Source organism: Lycium ferocissimum, chromosome 1 (assembly GCF_029784015.1).
Source record: "Lycium ferocissimum isolate CSIRO_LF1 chromosome 1, AGI_CSIRO_Lferr_CH_V1, whole genome shotgun sequence".
In the NCBI taxonomy this organism is placed as follows: Eukaryota; Viridiplantae; Streptophyta; class Magnoliopsida; order Solanales; family Solanaceae; genus Lycium; species Lycium ferocissimum.
In genome coordinates, this window is record NC_081342.1 from 62,507,331 (window position 1) to 62,524,891 (window position 17,561).

The following is a 17,561-nucleotide window of genomic DNA, read 5'->3' on the forward strand; positions in this document are numbered from 1 at the left end:
CTTGTCATTTTACAAGAATAAGATTAAATTAATTATTTTTATCCCATTTTATCCTTAATATTAAGTGTTCTTGAAAATAACCAATATTGATCAGAGTGCAATTCATTAGAGAAAAATAATGATAAAGTAGTAAAATACACCTTTTATTTATGATTTTTTAAAGGGAATACAAAAAAAAAAAATGTGACAACTAATATGGGACGGAGAGAGTACATAATCAACCATTTGATTGGTGGAAGTTATCAATTTTTATTCTACTGCTTGATTTGTATGGAAATGAAGGAGAAACTATTATCTCTGGCAGAAATTTTATGGAATGTCTTAAAACTAGGGAAGAAAAAGGATAGAAAAAACCTTGATATTTTTTTCTGTTTCTAATTTTTTTTAAGGAAAAACATTAAAAAGAAAAAATTCTTGTATAGAATAAATTTATTAGTTTCGGAAACAGCTCCCTACCTCACAAAGATAGGGGCAACTTGTGAGATCACACTAGGTTTGTTGTTGTTGTTGTAGAATAAATTTATTACAACAATTTATTTTTTTCTTTTTGGAAAAAGGAATGTGCACAAAAATTGTGAAAAGTTTATTTAATTGTTAATGATTCTTTTCTACTTTTATGTTAGGGCTCCATTAATAAACAAAATCTCCATTACTGGCGTTTTTTAAAATGAAAAACTTATTTTCAGTTTTTTTTATTCTCCTTGTAAAAACTGTTTTTCAACCACGCACGAAAAGTTTTTCAGTTTACACAAAAAGAAAATGAAGATCTACTTAATTTTTGAGTGATTTTTCAAAATTCTTCAATTCTTAGAAACTGTAAATTTAATAATTTGCTCTCCTTGTAAACTTTGAAGCAAACTTTAGTTGAAGAGCTTCAAACTTATTATTTCAAATCTGCAGGTTTTTTGAAAGATTTAAAGAAATGAATTTGGAAAAGATATTTTTCCTAGTGTCCAAAGACGTGCTCCACTATCCTGTTGAGCCACGCGATGTTTCGTTAATCAATAGGGGACAGTCGATGTATTTGTATCTTTCCTATGAAGAGCCAATTATTTCTTTGCCAACTAATCAAAATAAAAGGTAGGAAATGATTTCTTATATCAACTTGCAATTTGAATGAAAAAAATAACTTTATAAGAATATTATGTTATTCTTGACTGATCTTTTATTAAAAAGACTATTATATAGCTAAAATAACATATATAATGAACTACAAAACTAAATATCTGAAGAAAAGGTAAAAAGTTATCTTCAATAACAAGAAGGCAAATTAATTAATTATGCTTCCATTTTACACTCTGTGGCATCTCAAATCTCACCAACCTTAGAATGATTAACATGTACTAAGAACACGTATTTTTAGAACGAATAAGACACGAATTGAGAAGGGAGAATAAACAAAGTTAGATATTGTTGGAATGGGTATTGAGGAAATTAGGTTGCGATTAACGTGTGGGTATACTTGGAAAAATAGGATTAGAAATGAAGATATATGGGACAAGGTTCGGAGTAGCCTCGGTGAAGGACAAGATGACGGAAGCGAAGCGTAGATGGTTCGGGCATGTCAAAAGGAGATGTGCAAATGCCCGGAGGTGTGAGAGGTTGGCTATATATTGTTTCAAGAGAGGTAGAGGTAGGCCGAAGAAGTATTGGGAAGAAATGATTAAACAGGGCATGACACAGTTTCAGCTTACTGAGGAAATAGACTTAGATAGGAGGTTATGGAGGTGACGAATTAGGGCAGAAAGTTGGTACATAATTGATCGTTGTCCCACTTATCCTTCCATACTAGTTGTCGTAGTATTATCCTTTTTGTTGCTTGTCCTTCGATTTTTGTTATTATCTGTTCTCTCTTATACTTTGATTAGTGTATTATTTTGTGGTAGTCATTGTTCTTTTTTCAGTCTGCTTGTCTTGCTTTATATAATATTTGAAAAAAACATATAAGCAATTTGAAAAGGTTATTTTTCTTCTATTCAAATTGTAATAGGATAAGATATCTCATTTCCTCGAAAAAATGGGGTAATTATGCTCTGGCTATTTTTGAAAATATTTACGACGTGTAGGTCATATTTAGTGTATAAACACTTTTTATACACTTTATACGAGATTGATATATTATGTATGATGCTTCCCCCCCCCCCCCCGCCCCAAAACCCCTATGTATAATATTATATTGGGCTATGTGGCGTAAATATTTTCAAAAGCTATATATTTTTGCAAAAGGAAAAACCACTTTGAGCAAAATAGAAATATAATTACTCCTTCTGTCTCATATCGATTGTCAATGCTATTAAAAATATTCGTCTCAAAATACTTGTCATTTTTGCAAGAACAAGATGAAATTAATTATTTTTATTCTATTTTACCCTTAATATTAAGTGTTCTTGAAAATAACCAATATTGATCAGAGTGGGAGAAATAATGATAAAATAGTAAAATACACCTTTTATTTATAACTTTTTACTGGGAATACAGAAAAAAATGTGACAATTAATGTGGGAGAGAGAACATGATTAACCACTAGTCAACTTGTCCGCTCTTCGAGCGGTTAAATATATTTTTTCTTAAAAGATTTGGTTGATGTGAATAAAAAAAAAATATTCTTATAATATCAAAAATAAAAGAAAATTAAAATCAATGTAGAACGAAAATGACATGAAAAAATACAATAGAAAATCAAATCTAAATAGAAAAAAAAACCTACAGTTTTTAAGTTCTATAATGCAAAAAAGAAAAAGAGTTAATTACACCCCATATCAATTAGGGTACTAATGCTACCAAAATTAATCCACATTTGAAAACCTTTCAAAAAATGACCCACTCCCATCCCTCCCCTCTCTATTCTTCGCTTCGCCGGCATCCCCACGACGCCGCTGCCGGCGGTCGGTACCATTGGAAAATACAGAGGCAGAGGTCGCCGCCCTACCTGTACCTGCGCCGCCGCCGTCACCACCGCACGCGGCCATCACAAGGTCATCAGAGATCTCAGATCTGGAACTTTCCGGTAAATACAAATCGAGATCTAGCTCAAGTAGGTCACCGGAAAGGATAGATCTGACGCTTTCTAGCACTGGTGATTCATTCTGAAAATCTAAAACTATTTGCTGAATAGAAAATATACGCGATCACATGCAACATCGAGTTCCTTTTGGATTTCTTGTTCCCCATTTTCAATTTCGTTTTCCTTATTCCAACTTCGGATTACTAACTGACTTTTCTGTAGCTCTTGCTGGATAATATTTTTGCTTATGAAATCGGAGGATAAGATAGTAAGCTGCACTTTTTTCTGTTATGACATCTAGCTCCGGTATATCGCCGGAGAGGATACATTTGAAGTTTTCAATTGCATAATATAGTATATGGGTGTATATGGGTGCCTAATATTGCATACGAGTGTATCCATAATATTGTATATGAATGTATATGGGTGTATGTTGGTGTATATGAGTGCATAATATTGTATATGGATGCATACTATTGTATATGAGTGCATCCATAATATTTTATATGGGTTATAATATTGTATATGGTGTATATGGGTATATGTGTTATTATATTGTATATGGTTGTATTTGGGTTAAAACTTTGCAATGTAAGTTTTGGGCTATTTTTTTTTGCAATGTAAGTGAGCAAATTGTATATTTATGAAATTTTCCCAAAAAAAAAAGGTCTACAGTGAAGAGTTCTCGAGAGACATCCTCTCAATTCCAAATTAACGTTAAAAAATGTATGGAAATGTAAGTCTCGTATATCCTTTCTACTTAAAAGGTGTTGATAAATAATACTTATTAATTATTAAAAATAATAAATTATTAGTAATTGCATTTAGAGGTCGTTTTTATTCATAATTACAGACCTTTGGTCTAACATAAGATCTTTAACCTTCTATTCCTATTAAATGTTATTAATGATATTAATTATGGATAAAAATCATTTTAGTCCTCTAACTTTACTTTAAAAATTAAAGACCTCCCCCAACATTGAACAATCGACATTTTCATCCCCTTATCTCAACTTCCGTACATTGACCGGTAACTTTATATTATTTGATTGTCATCAAAGCGGTAAAAGGAAATTTCACTTATATTTTTAATAAATTAGTTAGTACCCTAATTAATATTATATAAATTTTTCATAGTTTCCTCCGTTAATTAATTCTAATACTTTCTGCCGTCTTCAATTTTCTCCATAACCTAAGCAGTTCTCCATATTTTTCAGAGAACCTTTCAAACCTTGATAAACAATTGTTCTCCAGAAATATGAAGGTTACAAGGGTTTGAAAGGTTCTCCAGAAATAGAAGAACTGCTCTTGCTATGGAGCAAAATTGAAAATGGCAGAAAGCTTTAGAATTAATTGACGAAGAAAGCTGTGCAAAATTTATATATTATTAATTAGGGTACTCACTAATTAATAGTAAAAAACTATAAGTGAAATTCCATTTTACCCCTTTGATGATCGGTCAAATAATATAAAGTTACCGATCAATGGCCGGAGAAGTTGAGATAAGAGGATGAAAATGTCGATTGTTCAATGTTGGGGGAGGTCTTTGATTTTTAAAGTAAAGTTGGAGGACTAAAATGATTTTTACCCTATTAATTATTATTAAAAAAAAAATTTAAAATAAGGTAAACCATATATGAGGAATAAAAACAGACCTTTTAGCATACATAACGGTGAAAAATGATTTAAACATGGAAATTAAAAACAGTAAATCTTTTATTGCCAGTCCAATGGCATGCCATTTGCAAAAAGTTTTTCTTAAATTTTTCGCGGCTCCAAACTCTCTTGGATACACGTTATTAGAAGAGAGTATTGTATGAATTGTTAAAACACAAATTAAACCATTAATTAAAATCAACATAGTCATAAAGTTTTGCACAGAAAATTTCTTATATGATTTTAGTGAATAAAAATTTCTCATTGCAACGCGTTATGTTGTTGATTTTCTGTATGATAAACATTGCCATAACTGTTTGTATTTAAGAAATGCACTCTTCAAAGGCGCTGAACAAAGAAGAGAACAACTTCACGTTATCCACAAGATCAAGATAATTGTCCAAATAATTATAATCAAAGAAAAAAAAATGAAAATTGCATAAGATCTTTTTAAAAAATGAAAGCAGTTATGTGATTTTTCTCTTCACTTTTCAGTTGTGCTAATTATTAGAGAGTAAGATTCAAACTCAAAATGAAAAAATTATGGATGAAGAAGAAGAAAGAGAGCATGACATTATATATGCATATTTATGAAAGCACATATTTGTGAATGAAAATTAGGTAAACAATAAACAAAATAATCATGAAATTGAGCATAAAATTGAATGGAATTAGCATTGGTGTGGACACACAGAGATAAATAATCTAAGAATGTGTAAAACTCACATATAGAAATTGCTGCAATTATAGGAACAGAATAATCTAACGATCTGTGTAAAACTTTTAGGAAGCAAGTTAACTTTTTGAGTTGCGTGTTTGTACCAAAACCTATTTGCTTGAACCCCCCCAAATGCTACTTGGAATGATATTTAAAGGACTACTCCATTTTAATTCTTCATGGAGGAAATGAAAGGTTGGAGTTGTAAATATTGGGACTTTTCAATTTACTTACAATAGAAAATAAGAATAAGTGGAGTAGTAAATTCTGAAACATTTAAGTTTTTTACAATAAAGATTAGAAATAAATGGATGACTAACAATTGATACATTTATTCTCGAACAATAAAAAAAAGCTAAAAATAGTAGGGAAAAAGGCAAAAATTGAAGAAGTAAAAAAGATAAATAGGATCCTTGACCAAAGAGAGGTTCACGTGTATATATATATATATATATATATATATATATATATATATATGACATAATTTTCTATTTAGTTTATTTTAAAACTTCAAAAGTAGCCCAAATTCTACTTACACTCTGTTTGGAACTTTGTTACTCATTGTTTCATAATGAATCGTATTGTATTGTATTGATATCTTGTCTTTGTTTTGTAGATACAATGTTTGGATAGATCGTATCGTTTTTACTATGTAATAACATATTTTTTGTTTGGATTGAATGTATCGTACTGTATTTTAATTGGTAAGTTTACTAAAATGCCCTAAACTATAAGTTTACAAATTCAGATTTCAAATTCAATCCTAAATAGTTAAGAAACGTCATTAACCACTCAAAATCTTTAAAATTTCACTGGTATAGAAAGTTTGAAGACACCCCACAAATGATTTTCTCACGATGCCTATATTTTTCATATAATCCATAGCTTAAAATGCATAACGAAATAATTGTCAATAACGAAGTATTCATGCGGTCCACAAAATCATAAATACTTAAAATTTAAATAAAATTATTCTAAACTTAATCTTCGGGTGACATCATGGTCAATAAAAGAATCTTGCGGTCTTCCCGTGGACATCCCATCGATGTGCGACACATATCCGCGTTTTTGCAAAGAATTATATAAGCCTTATTGCTCATGTGACGTTCCAAATTCATCTCCTTTACCATTTGCCATATCTCGTTTGCAGGAATAGGAGGCATAGTTGAAAGTCGGTTAATTGCATGAGCCAAATTGTCCATCCCACCTCTCAACATGTTAGCCATTCCGTCAAGATGATCATGTTTAGACTTCTTATTTCTGGTAGGAGTCGGTGTCTCTGGATAGCTATTCGATGTAGGTCACCATTAGTTGGTTGATTCTGCTTATCCTGTCCATGTTCCTCGGTGTTTTCCAACGAGGCAACATTCACTGAAATCATTTCTCATCTACCTCATCAATAGTCAACGAACTAGTACTTGATCTTTTCAAATTTTTACGAGCACCTCTTTTTAACATATTTGGTCCAGTCTCACCATGCTTTCCAAAGAGCTTCGAACCTTTCCATACAAAGATTATTAGCTTATCATAATTTCTAATTGACATGGTCCTCAGCTCAGCAGCTGCGGGCTTAGCCTATATATAAAAAATAGAATACAACTTAAGAAAATGATATGAACATTATCATATGAAAATAAGAACAAAACTAATAAACTAGTAATGCATGAATTTACCTGAATTAACTGGTCCCATACTTCAGTTCAAAGATCCCACATATTTGTTATGGGATCCCATGAAAACCCGCTCATCCCCATTTGAAATGTGTCATAGCATTTGGTAAATTTAGTTTTAATTACTCTCTCTTCGGTTGTGAATTTTCTCCTTGTTAATAAATTTATCGAAATTTTGATCGTAGCTCCTTCAATATGTTGTCCAGTGCGTGTGTAGTGAAAGTTCCACCAATTCTATTCCCACGTGTTTGCTCGTTACGTAATGCATCAATTAATGTGTCATCCATAGCATTTGACCAAACACATAAAGAGTTATCTGAAACATTTGCATCGCTTGAGGTGGATGCCTTTGACTTTTTCGACATGTTGACAACTACAGAATTAAGATAAATTTTCATAAGACATAATTAAAGAAAACATCATCACACATAGTTATTGATAAGTGATATAAGATAAAGTAAAATGCATGACACAGAATGTTTATAAATCAAATAATAGCATCACAAAATTACATTCAAATGATATCAAATGAATAATAGTGACACAACAGTTCATTTGAATTTTTATCTAAGAAAATTAATCTTGGTAATTAATCCACATAGCGAAATCGCTATGTTATCTCGAATCAATTCCCCTCTTCTATATTCCTCAGTGCTATCCCTAGGATGATTTGGAAGTTCTTCATGCACATCATTATCATTCATAAGCTCCGCATCAACTTGAGCAGTAACTCATCATTTGTATCTACACCTCTTAAGTAGTTGTGCAAAATACAACATGCAAAGATAATAAGCTTTTGGGTGTCAATACCATATGAGGACTCCGTTGAACTAGAAATTATAGGAAATCTCTTTTTAAGAACTCCAAATGCTCGTTCGATAGCATTACGCAAAGAAGCGTGTCGCAAATTAAATAATTCACGAGCATTTCGAGGTGGATTTCTTGAATACTCTTTCAAGTGATATCGCTCCCCAAATAAGGTGTAATAAGCCCACTTCTTAACATGAGTCCAAAGATCAACAAGGTAGTATTTTCCTAAACATAAATAAATAAAAGATTCAATTATTTGTTCATCACATATATCTATGGCTAGACAAATTTATATAACGTTTACCTTCTGGAATTTTTAATGGGTCTTGTCTATTTAGTGCTTCTTTCATAATTCTTGAATCAGATGCTGTACCTTCCCACCCAGATAACACATATGTGAATTTTAAATCAAATGAGCATGCAGCTAATACATTCCGTGTTGGATAATCTTTCCTCCCATGGTATTTTGGTGCTTCACTTTGTGAAACTTTAACACGTACGTGTGTTCCGTCAATTGCACCAATACAATCATGATATTATAATAATCAATGAACATGCAAACAATCTTCACATTGCTAAAGTTTGAGTAAAATTATAACTCTGTTCACCTTAAAATATGGGGAGAATCTTTGGTTGCTGGCAATTTCAGAAGGAACTTGGGATCCATCAGGTTGTTTAATAAATATTTCATATAGCCCCAATATAGCTCGTAGGACAACATGAAAATGACGACTAACCGACTCCCCCGATCGTCGAAAGATGAAAGATAGTTTGCGATTTGTCACATTATGTGCTAACAGGTAAAGTGTTTTCGCAACCTGTTCTTCAACTGTAGCTCGAAGTGTTGGTCTAAGACCTCCATCTCTAACTAACATCTCACAGACCGGTAAAAGCCGAAGCGGTCATTCTTAAAATATTACGACAAAGTTAGAAGAAAATAGATGACTCAATAGTTCATCTCTAACTTGCTCTCTTTCAAGGCGTATGGCATGTGTGATCGTACGTCGATCATTTTCAATTTCACGTGCATAATTCCAAAACCAAATAAATGCTAAGAGAGCAAGAAAAAATAATTGGGCCCGTTTGGCCTAGCTTATCTAAAGCAGCTTATAAGCTGTTTTCAGCTTATAAGCTGCTTTTTTTAAGTCCATCCAAACAGGCTCTAGATCATTCTAAAGACAATTGTAAGGTGTATGTGCTTACTGCAACCAAAGCTAAGAATTAGAACGCTTTTTTGTTGGGCAAGTTAGATAGTTGATCGGTTGGCAAAAAATAATTATATTCGCTGAAATATACAAAAATATACATTAGTGTGTGTCAAAAGTGTATTCTTCATTTATATTATAAAACAATATGTGAAAAGATATATACTTCTTAGCTATTATTTTGGTGGACGACTATTTATGCCAATTTCTCTTCCTCTTTTTGGAAAAGTACATTACCCACATAAACTAAAATAACTATCATTGCCTACCTATTTACAATCATATGCATTGAACTAGTTAGGGGTCGTTTGGTAGCTAGTTAGGAGTAAGTTATTCATGTACTAGCGAACATGCCCGCGCTTCGCGTGGCTATTACAAAAAATTAAATATGATGATATATATTTTCGCTATTGATCAATTCTATCTCTTTGATACAAAAATCGTAATACTATTGGTTAGTCCTAGACATAATTGTATTTTCAAAATTGATTGCTCTTTAATTTTCTCACATCGATCATCCAACTTCACTTAATTATTGACGTTGTGTTACCTTCTTGTGCCATTTGCCAAAATTGGGTGATATCCGACATTATCGACAAAATGATATTCTTTTTTAGATAAACAAACTTTAAAGTATATATTTTATATTTCATATAATACTGAATGAAAAATCCAACAGAATATATAATTTTTGATGTATTGTTTTAATATTTTATAATCTTATGATATAATATTAGTTTCAAGAATAATATATATTAAATATTCAACACAAGGCTTAGTTTTATATTCTTAGGTGATTTTTGTATCATTCTTCTTTTTCTCTTCTTCGTACTCCCATTCTATGGATTCGGATTTCCAATAGCAAGGTACAACACAAAAGGAAAAATGAGATAAAATAAAACTTTTAGAATATTAAATAAAAAGTTAGAAAATGTCACTTTTAAAATATTAAAAACAAATATTTTTGTTTTTCTATGTAAATAATTGTTTTTTTCTATTTATCTTAATTTCAAGAATATTAAATATAACCAAAAACTCGGAACAATAAAGAGAAAATTATGAGAGGATAAACTATTCGTCCAAAAGACTTGGTACTATTTCGAAGCAAATTGCATATCCCCATCATTTGTCAAAGTGAAAAAGAAAGAAGCAAAAGTTATTAATTTGTTTGATTAGTTTAGGCCATTTGTTTTAAGAAGAATCCTTAATTAGGCGCCTCTTTTAATTTCTGCGAAGGAGTTCTACTGGCACAAATAATACTCTTATGTGATAATATATTTTCAAATTTTGTAAAAAATTGATCTATACAATATACTTTCAGTTAAATTGATAAAGATTAATAATATGTTGATAAATACTTAAAGATAAACAAAAATATTTCACAAAAGAATGACATCTCCAAGAGGAACTCATTACATATGCCCTCCCTCCATTGGAATTGTAAGTTGAAAGATTCAAGTATGAATGCATCTGTAAAATATACACATGTAATTTTTCGATTAAAATGTACTAAACATTTCACAAAATTAATAAAAATAGGTTATACTCTGATATAGAATCATAGATACATACCTATAAATTTTCGATCTTTATGGATGTCGCACGTTCTAAAATAGTTCCTGCGAATTGTGGTAACATCCTACATAAATAGTCAAAATATACTTAATTTAAGCTTTCAAGGAAATTAAAGACCTGAACCTTACAACTTTCATTTTCAGCGTACCAATGGTGTTCTTTTTATATACCTCTGACGATCGATACTCTAAAATTTGCACCATGAAATGAGAAATCAGAAGTTTAATGATTATGAGGAAGAAAAAAAAAAAAAAAAAAAAAAGGAAAGATCGCTATCTTATAAAAAAAATCCTTTGAAGCAGAAAATCAAAGAAAAGTACAAAAATTCCATGTGTGTTTTCTGCTAATCCTCTCTGTGTTAGAGCATGAGCAGAAAGAATGATTACCTCAAAAGGGTGCTCTGTAATCCCTCGTTGGTTTGGTATATGCTAAAAAATTGCTTGCTCTCGTTGATTCTTCACTATCCTCATTTATAACAATTAGTAAACAAATCCGTGCGAAACATTACTTATTTTTACTTCTTTTCTCACATTATCTTAATAAATCTAAACAAAATGTATGCTTTCTGAAAATAAAAATTATTTAGTACCCTTCATAATTTAAAAATATTTTAGTATCTCTTACATATTTTAGGAATTTTAGCAGTTCTAGTATTAAACACACATAATAATAAAATACTCTTTCAAGATAATAAACTGCAATAATAATGGTTATATAATAAAATTATTGAGTATACTGATTAAGTAGACAATATGTTTAAAAAATAACACGCACCTTACGCCAAATTCTAATCAATCAAAAGCATTGCTCACACCAGAATAATGAGTCCTATATGTGTTTCAAGCTAGTGCAAAAGCGCTCTTCAAAATTGTGTTTTTTTAATACATTTCGTAACTTAAAATTTCTAATTTTGTTCACAATATTGTTCCTTCCACATCCAAATTAAAGCTGCAAGAGAATATGCTTTTAAATTTCTCCTTTGTATAATCTCATAGTAATAATAAATAGCTTCATACAGCCGGAGTAAATAAATATCATATAAAAGCTAATCATATTAAATAAATATCATACTTTAATTACCATATAATTAAAGCCATTTAAATCATTATTAGTTTGTAAATTATGAAGATGAAAAGTAATATAAATAAGATACAAACTTTTTGATTAGCCACAAAAAGTTTTCTTATGAAACAATGTAGAACATCATAATGTGCAATAGTCGCACCAGCAAGGAGTAATCCGGTTGCTCATCCTTCCTGACAACCATGTCCTCACTGATTAATAGAATTAAAATACGTATGAACAATACTCACTCATTTTCATTTGCACTGAATCACGAGCTCTTAAATCAAACAAAATTTAAAAAAATAAAAATAAAATCTTCGACCAAAACTTTAGCTCCAAGATCAACTATTATGATTTCAAAATGAAATGAAGGATCTCAAATCCTAAACTTCATATAAGATATTACTAAGAAGGGGAGTGAGAGTTAAAAACTTACTATAACGGCCAAACATTCAAGAAGGAAACACTCAAATTAATCGGATAACCCGTTCCAACACGTCCAGAGTCTCCAGACTAATGATATTTTTTACCATGCCAACAAATTTTACCTGCCAAAAACTGAAAATTAGCATTGACAGATTAATTTATTGTTAAAAATTTCCAAAGCAAACAAATTAACTCTTAACAAATGCAGCATTTAAATTATAGACACCAACTATAAAACAAAGAAGGAAAAAATTTAAAAAATCAAAACAATGAGAAGAATTACCTTTGGCAATTGGAAGAAATCCACCGGGAATACAACAACAACAACCCAGTGAAATCCCACAACGCGTCCGGGGGAGGGTAGAGTGTATATGCAGACCTTACTCCTACCAAGGTGGGACGGTACATTTCCGAAAGACCTCTCGGCTCGATAGAAAGCATAAAAAGCGGTCGATAAGGCCAAGAAATTCAAAGCAATATGGAAATGAAAATAACGAAAGCGACTAAGCCATGATGAAGCCAGAAAGCGTAGCTATCACGTATAAAATAAGATAATCAAAGTACAGAAAATAACAGATAGTAGAATAAATCAAAGCACAAGAACTTATATTGCGATAATGCGACTATTAATATGAAAGGATAAACGATACTATCTACAAGTCTTCTACCCTAATATGAGCCCTCCATACCCTTCTATCGAAGGTCATGTCCTCGGTAAGCTGTAACTGCGCCATGTCCTGTCTAACAACTCTCCTCAATACTTCTTCGGCCTACCCCCACCTTTTCTGAAACCATCCATAGCCAACCTCTCACACCTCCGCACTGGGGCATCTGTGTCTCTCCTCTTCACAAGTCCAAACCATCTCAGTCTCGCTTCCCGCATCTTGTCTTCCACCGAGGCCACTCCCAACTTGTCCCGGATAACCTCATTCCTAATCCTCGTCACTCCCCCGGTGTGCCCACACATCCATCTCAACATTCTCATCTCGGCAACTTTCATCTTTTAAACGTGAGAGATCTTAATCGGCCAACACTCCGCCCCATACAACATAGTCGGGTCTAACCACCACTTTGTATAACTTGCCTAAGTTGTGGTGGCACCTTCTTATCACATAGCACTTAAAAAAGAGCCTCCATTTCATCCACCCCACTCCAATACAATGTGTGACATCATCGTCAATCTTCCCACTGCCTTGTATAATAAACCCAAGATACTTGAAACTACTTTTCTTCGGATGACTCCGGGTACCAAGCCTCACTTCCACGCCCAGCCTTTCGAGGTCTTCATCGAACTTGCACTCCAAGTACTCGTTCGGTCCTACTCGACTTGAACCCTTTAGACTCGCAGTCTCTGCCTCCAACCCTCCAGCGTAGCGTTAACTCCGCTACGAGTCTCGTCGATCAGGACTATGTCATCCGCGAAAAGCATACACCATGGCATCTCACCTTGAATTTGGCGCGTCAATTCATCCATCACCAAGGCAAATAAAAATGGACTAAGAGCTGATCCTTGATGCAACCCTATCACAATTGGGAAGTGCTCTGCGTCTCCTCCTACTGTCCTTACCCTGGTCTTGGCTCCCTCATACATATCTTTGATCACTCTAATGTACGCCATATGTACGCCTTTAGCCTCCAAGCATTTCCATAGGATCTCCCTTGGAACTTTGTCGTAAGCCTTTTCTAGGTCGATGAATACCATGTGTAAGTCCCTCTTCCTTTTCCTATACTGCTCCACCAGTATCCTTACAAGATGGATGGCTTTTGTAGTTGAGCGTCTCGGCATGAATCCGAAATGGTTCTCTGAAATAGATACGCCTCTCCTCACCCTCATCTCCACTACCCTTTCCCACACTTTCATAGTATGACTTAGCAACATACCTCTCCCCATAGTTGTTTAACCGGATATCGCCCTTGTTCTTGTATAGAGGGATCATTACACTCGACCTCTATTCTTCGGGCATCATTGCCATCTTAAAGATGACATTAAACAACCTAGTCAGCCACTCCAAACCTGTCGAGCTCGCAATCTTCCAAAATTCCCCAGGAATCTCGTCAAGTCCGGTCGCTTTTCCCTTGCGCATCTTACGAAAAACACCCTTAGCCTTCTCAACCTTAATACTCCTGCAATACCCAAAATTGCGACGCCTTCCTGTATGTTCTAAATCTCCCAACACAATGTCCTTGTCCCCTTCTTCATTCAAGAGTTTGTGGAAGTATGATTGCTATCTCCGTCTAATATGAGCTTCCTCTACCAATACTTTGCCATGCTCGTCCTTGATGCACTTCACTTTATCCACATCACGTGCCCTGCTCTCCCTCGCGTTGGCTAGCTTGAACAATTTCTTATCCCCGCCTTTTTCTTCTAGTTCAAAGATAAAAGTGTTCAAAAGCTGCCGTTTTTGCCATTGAAACCGCCAACTACGCCTCCTTCCTCGCCATCTTATAAAGTTTCCTATTCGTCCACTTCTCCACCTCATCCTTGCTTTCTATCAACATCGCATACACCACCTTCTTTGCTTCCACCTTCCTTTGCGCTTCTCCATTCCACCACCAATCCCCTCGATGCCTACCATGACTACCTGTCGAGACCCCCAGCACTTCCCTAGCTACTACCCTAATGCAACTAGCCGTTCTATCCCACATACTGGTTGCATCCCCACTACTATCCCAGGCCCCCACAGCCTTTAATTTCTCTCCCATCTTCAGAGCACTAGTCATGGTCAATCTCCCCTATCTGATCCTAGGCCGATCACCCACGACCCTCTTCTTTCTTGTCATCTTGATCCCTAAATCCATCACCAAGAGCTTATGTTGGGTTGTAAGGTTATCGCTCGGGATGACCTTACAGTCTTTGCACAGACCTTTATCATCCTTTCTAAGGAGTAAAAAGTCTATCTGAGTCTTAGCCACCGAACTATGGAAGGTTACCAAGTGCTCATTCTTCTTTAGGAAACTCGAATTGGCTATCACCAACCCAAAAGTTCTTGCAAAATCCAAAAGTGCGACTCCTCTATTCCTGTCCCCGAAGCGAAAACCTCTATGCACATCATCATAACCCCCCAAAATAGGCTCGATGAGCCCATTGAAATCACCTCCCACGAATAGCTTCTCAGTAGGCGGTATGCCTCCATTAACTCGTCCAAATCCTCCCAAAAGCGCCTCTTCTCCTCCTCGCCTAAGCCGCTACGCGCGCACGCACTAATAATGTTCAAAGTGAGCCCTTCAACGACCACCTTAATCGATATCATCCTATCAGTCACCCCCCTAACTTCTACCACCTGATCCCTCAATTCACTATTTACTAAAATGCCTATCCCATTCCTATAGTTCGACCTACCAGAGAACCAAAGCTTATACCCATCTACCTCCTTAGCTTTAGGACCTACCCATTTGGTCTCTTGACACAAGCTATATTAATCTTCCTCTTCTTAAGAATCTTAACTAGCTCTATGGACTTCCCCGTTAACGTCCCAATGTTCCAAGAACCTACTCTCAACCTAGACGCTCCTCTAACCCACTTACCCCTCCTAACCCTCGCCCCTCTCCCCGAACGAGAACATGGCCCTAGTCTACCATCAATAACCAAAGCCACGAAAGCGAGTATGAACTAATAAATTATTGAAAAGACTACAGTCAGCAAAATGTAACTACAAAAAATGGACAAAGAATGGATAAAAACAACTCCGAGGTACCAACTCCGGTGAACCGAACTCGTTCACCGCCGAAAACCGTTCAACACCGAGTTCTTTTGCCGTCGTGTACCGTTCATTGCCGAAGTAATGTTCACAAAGACCTGAAGGGGAGGAGAGAAGAGAAGAGAAGAGAGGAGGCGGAAAAGGAAAGAAAAAAAATGGAGAGAGAAGGAGGAGAGCGGACTGGCCTGAAGATAACGCTAGAAAAAGTCGCCGGCGTCGGAGCAGCGGTGTTCTGGCCGCCGGAGGAAGCGCCAGTAGCAGATAAAAAGGGAAAAAAAGGAAAAGTAGAGAAGAAGAGGAGAAGAAGAAGAAGAAGAAGAAGAAGAAGAAGAAGAAGAAGAAGAAGAAGAGAGAAGAAAAGTAGATCTGGCCGGAAAAGTAATTGGCGTTACCTGGTGTTGTAGTGGCCGAAAAAGTGACCGGCGTTACCTGGTCGCCGACGTTACACATCCGACCGTTAGGTACGATGGCGGGAAAAGTACAAAGGACCATTATATAATGTATGACTACTATATGAGTAATAAAGCTAATATAGTAATAAAGCCACCAGGAATAAAATCATGAATATTATCCATCTCATTTTACAAACCAAAAGATTCCAAAAACATACACTGACATACCTTTATCGAATTCAGAAATTATGGAAACCGCAAGAACCTGCGAAACATATCAGATTATTAGTACAAACATCTTATAGCTATCATCACAATGTTCTTATTATCAATTAATAATCTCAAAATTTTGGGAAAATATGAAGTTATAAACTTATCAGGCAGTCAAACAAATACGAAGTTTGAAACTTGTCTGCCCTTTGCATTCTACTATGCAAGAGCCAAACGAAGTGTCAGTCCTGTAGGAAGTGAAAAAGACGTCAAACGATAAGAGCAAAAAGAAATATCAGAATCTTAAGAAATAAAAGCAGATATAAAAAATGGAACACGAACGACTTTGGTAACCGAATGGTCCATTCTTTTCTTATTTCTTGAATTGAATTGAATTGAATGTCTCCCCACTTCATCAATAATGTAAGAAGGCTCCATGAAGCAACTTTTAAGAATTGGCCTTTGGGTTTTTTCAATATGTTTTTCAATATAGCAATAAATGGGAAAAATTGGGGAAGATGTCAAAAAATTGAGAAAAAAGATAAATACATGCCGGCCATAGAGAGGTACCATATCACCTTGTCTATTCCTAACTTTATATTACATATGGGTAATAGATATAGATTCTTTATTATCTTCATAATTCTTTTGTAGTCTTTGTTGATATTAATTTTACAGGTACAAGTTAACATTAAATTTTATTGTAACCACATATGTATTAATTTATTTTTTTAAAGAAAAATGAGGTAAAAAGGTAACAAAAAAAAGAGAGAAAAAAAAATAGAAATGATGGCCATAAAGAGGCGTCACATCACCTTGTTTATGCCCAACTTATATATATATGGAGAGAGATAGAGAGAGAGAGAGAGAGAGAGAGAGAGAGGGATTAAAATCATGCATAAGTTATGATGTGTTTGGTAGCTAGTTATGAGGTGAGTTATTCATGTTAATTAGACGGTGTTTGGTTTGCAATTTAGAAATTCGCATAACTAATACATGTATAAATTATGAGGGAATCTACGTATTATTTTATGCAAATAATACAAAGCTTCCCTCATAACTAATACCTGCATAACTCTAACCGCCATTACCAAATGACCCCTTACAACATATATTCATTGTAGCTTTTATG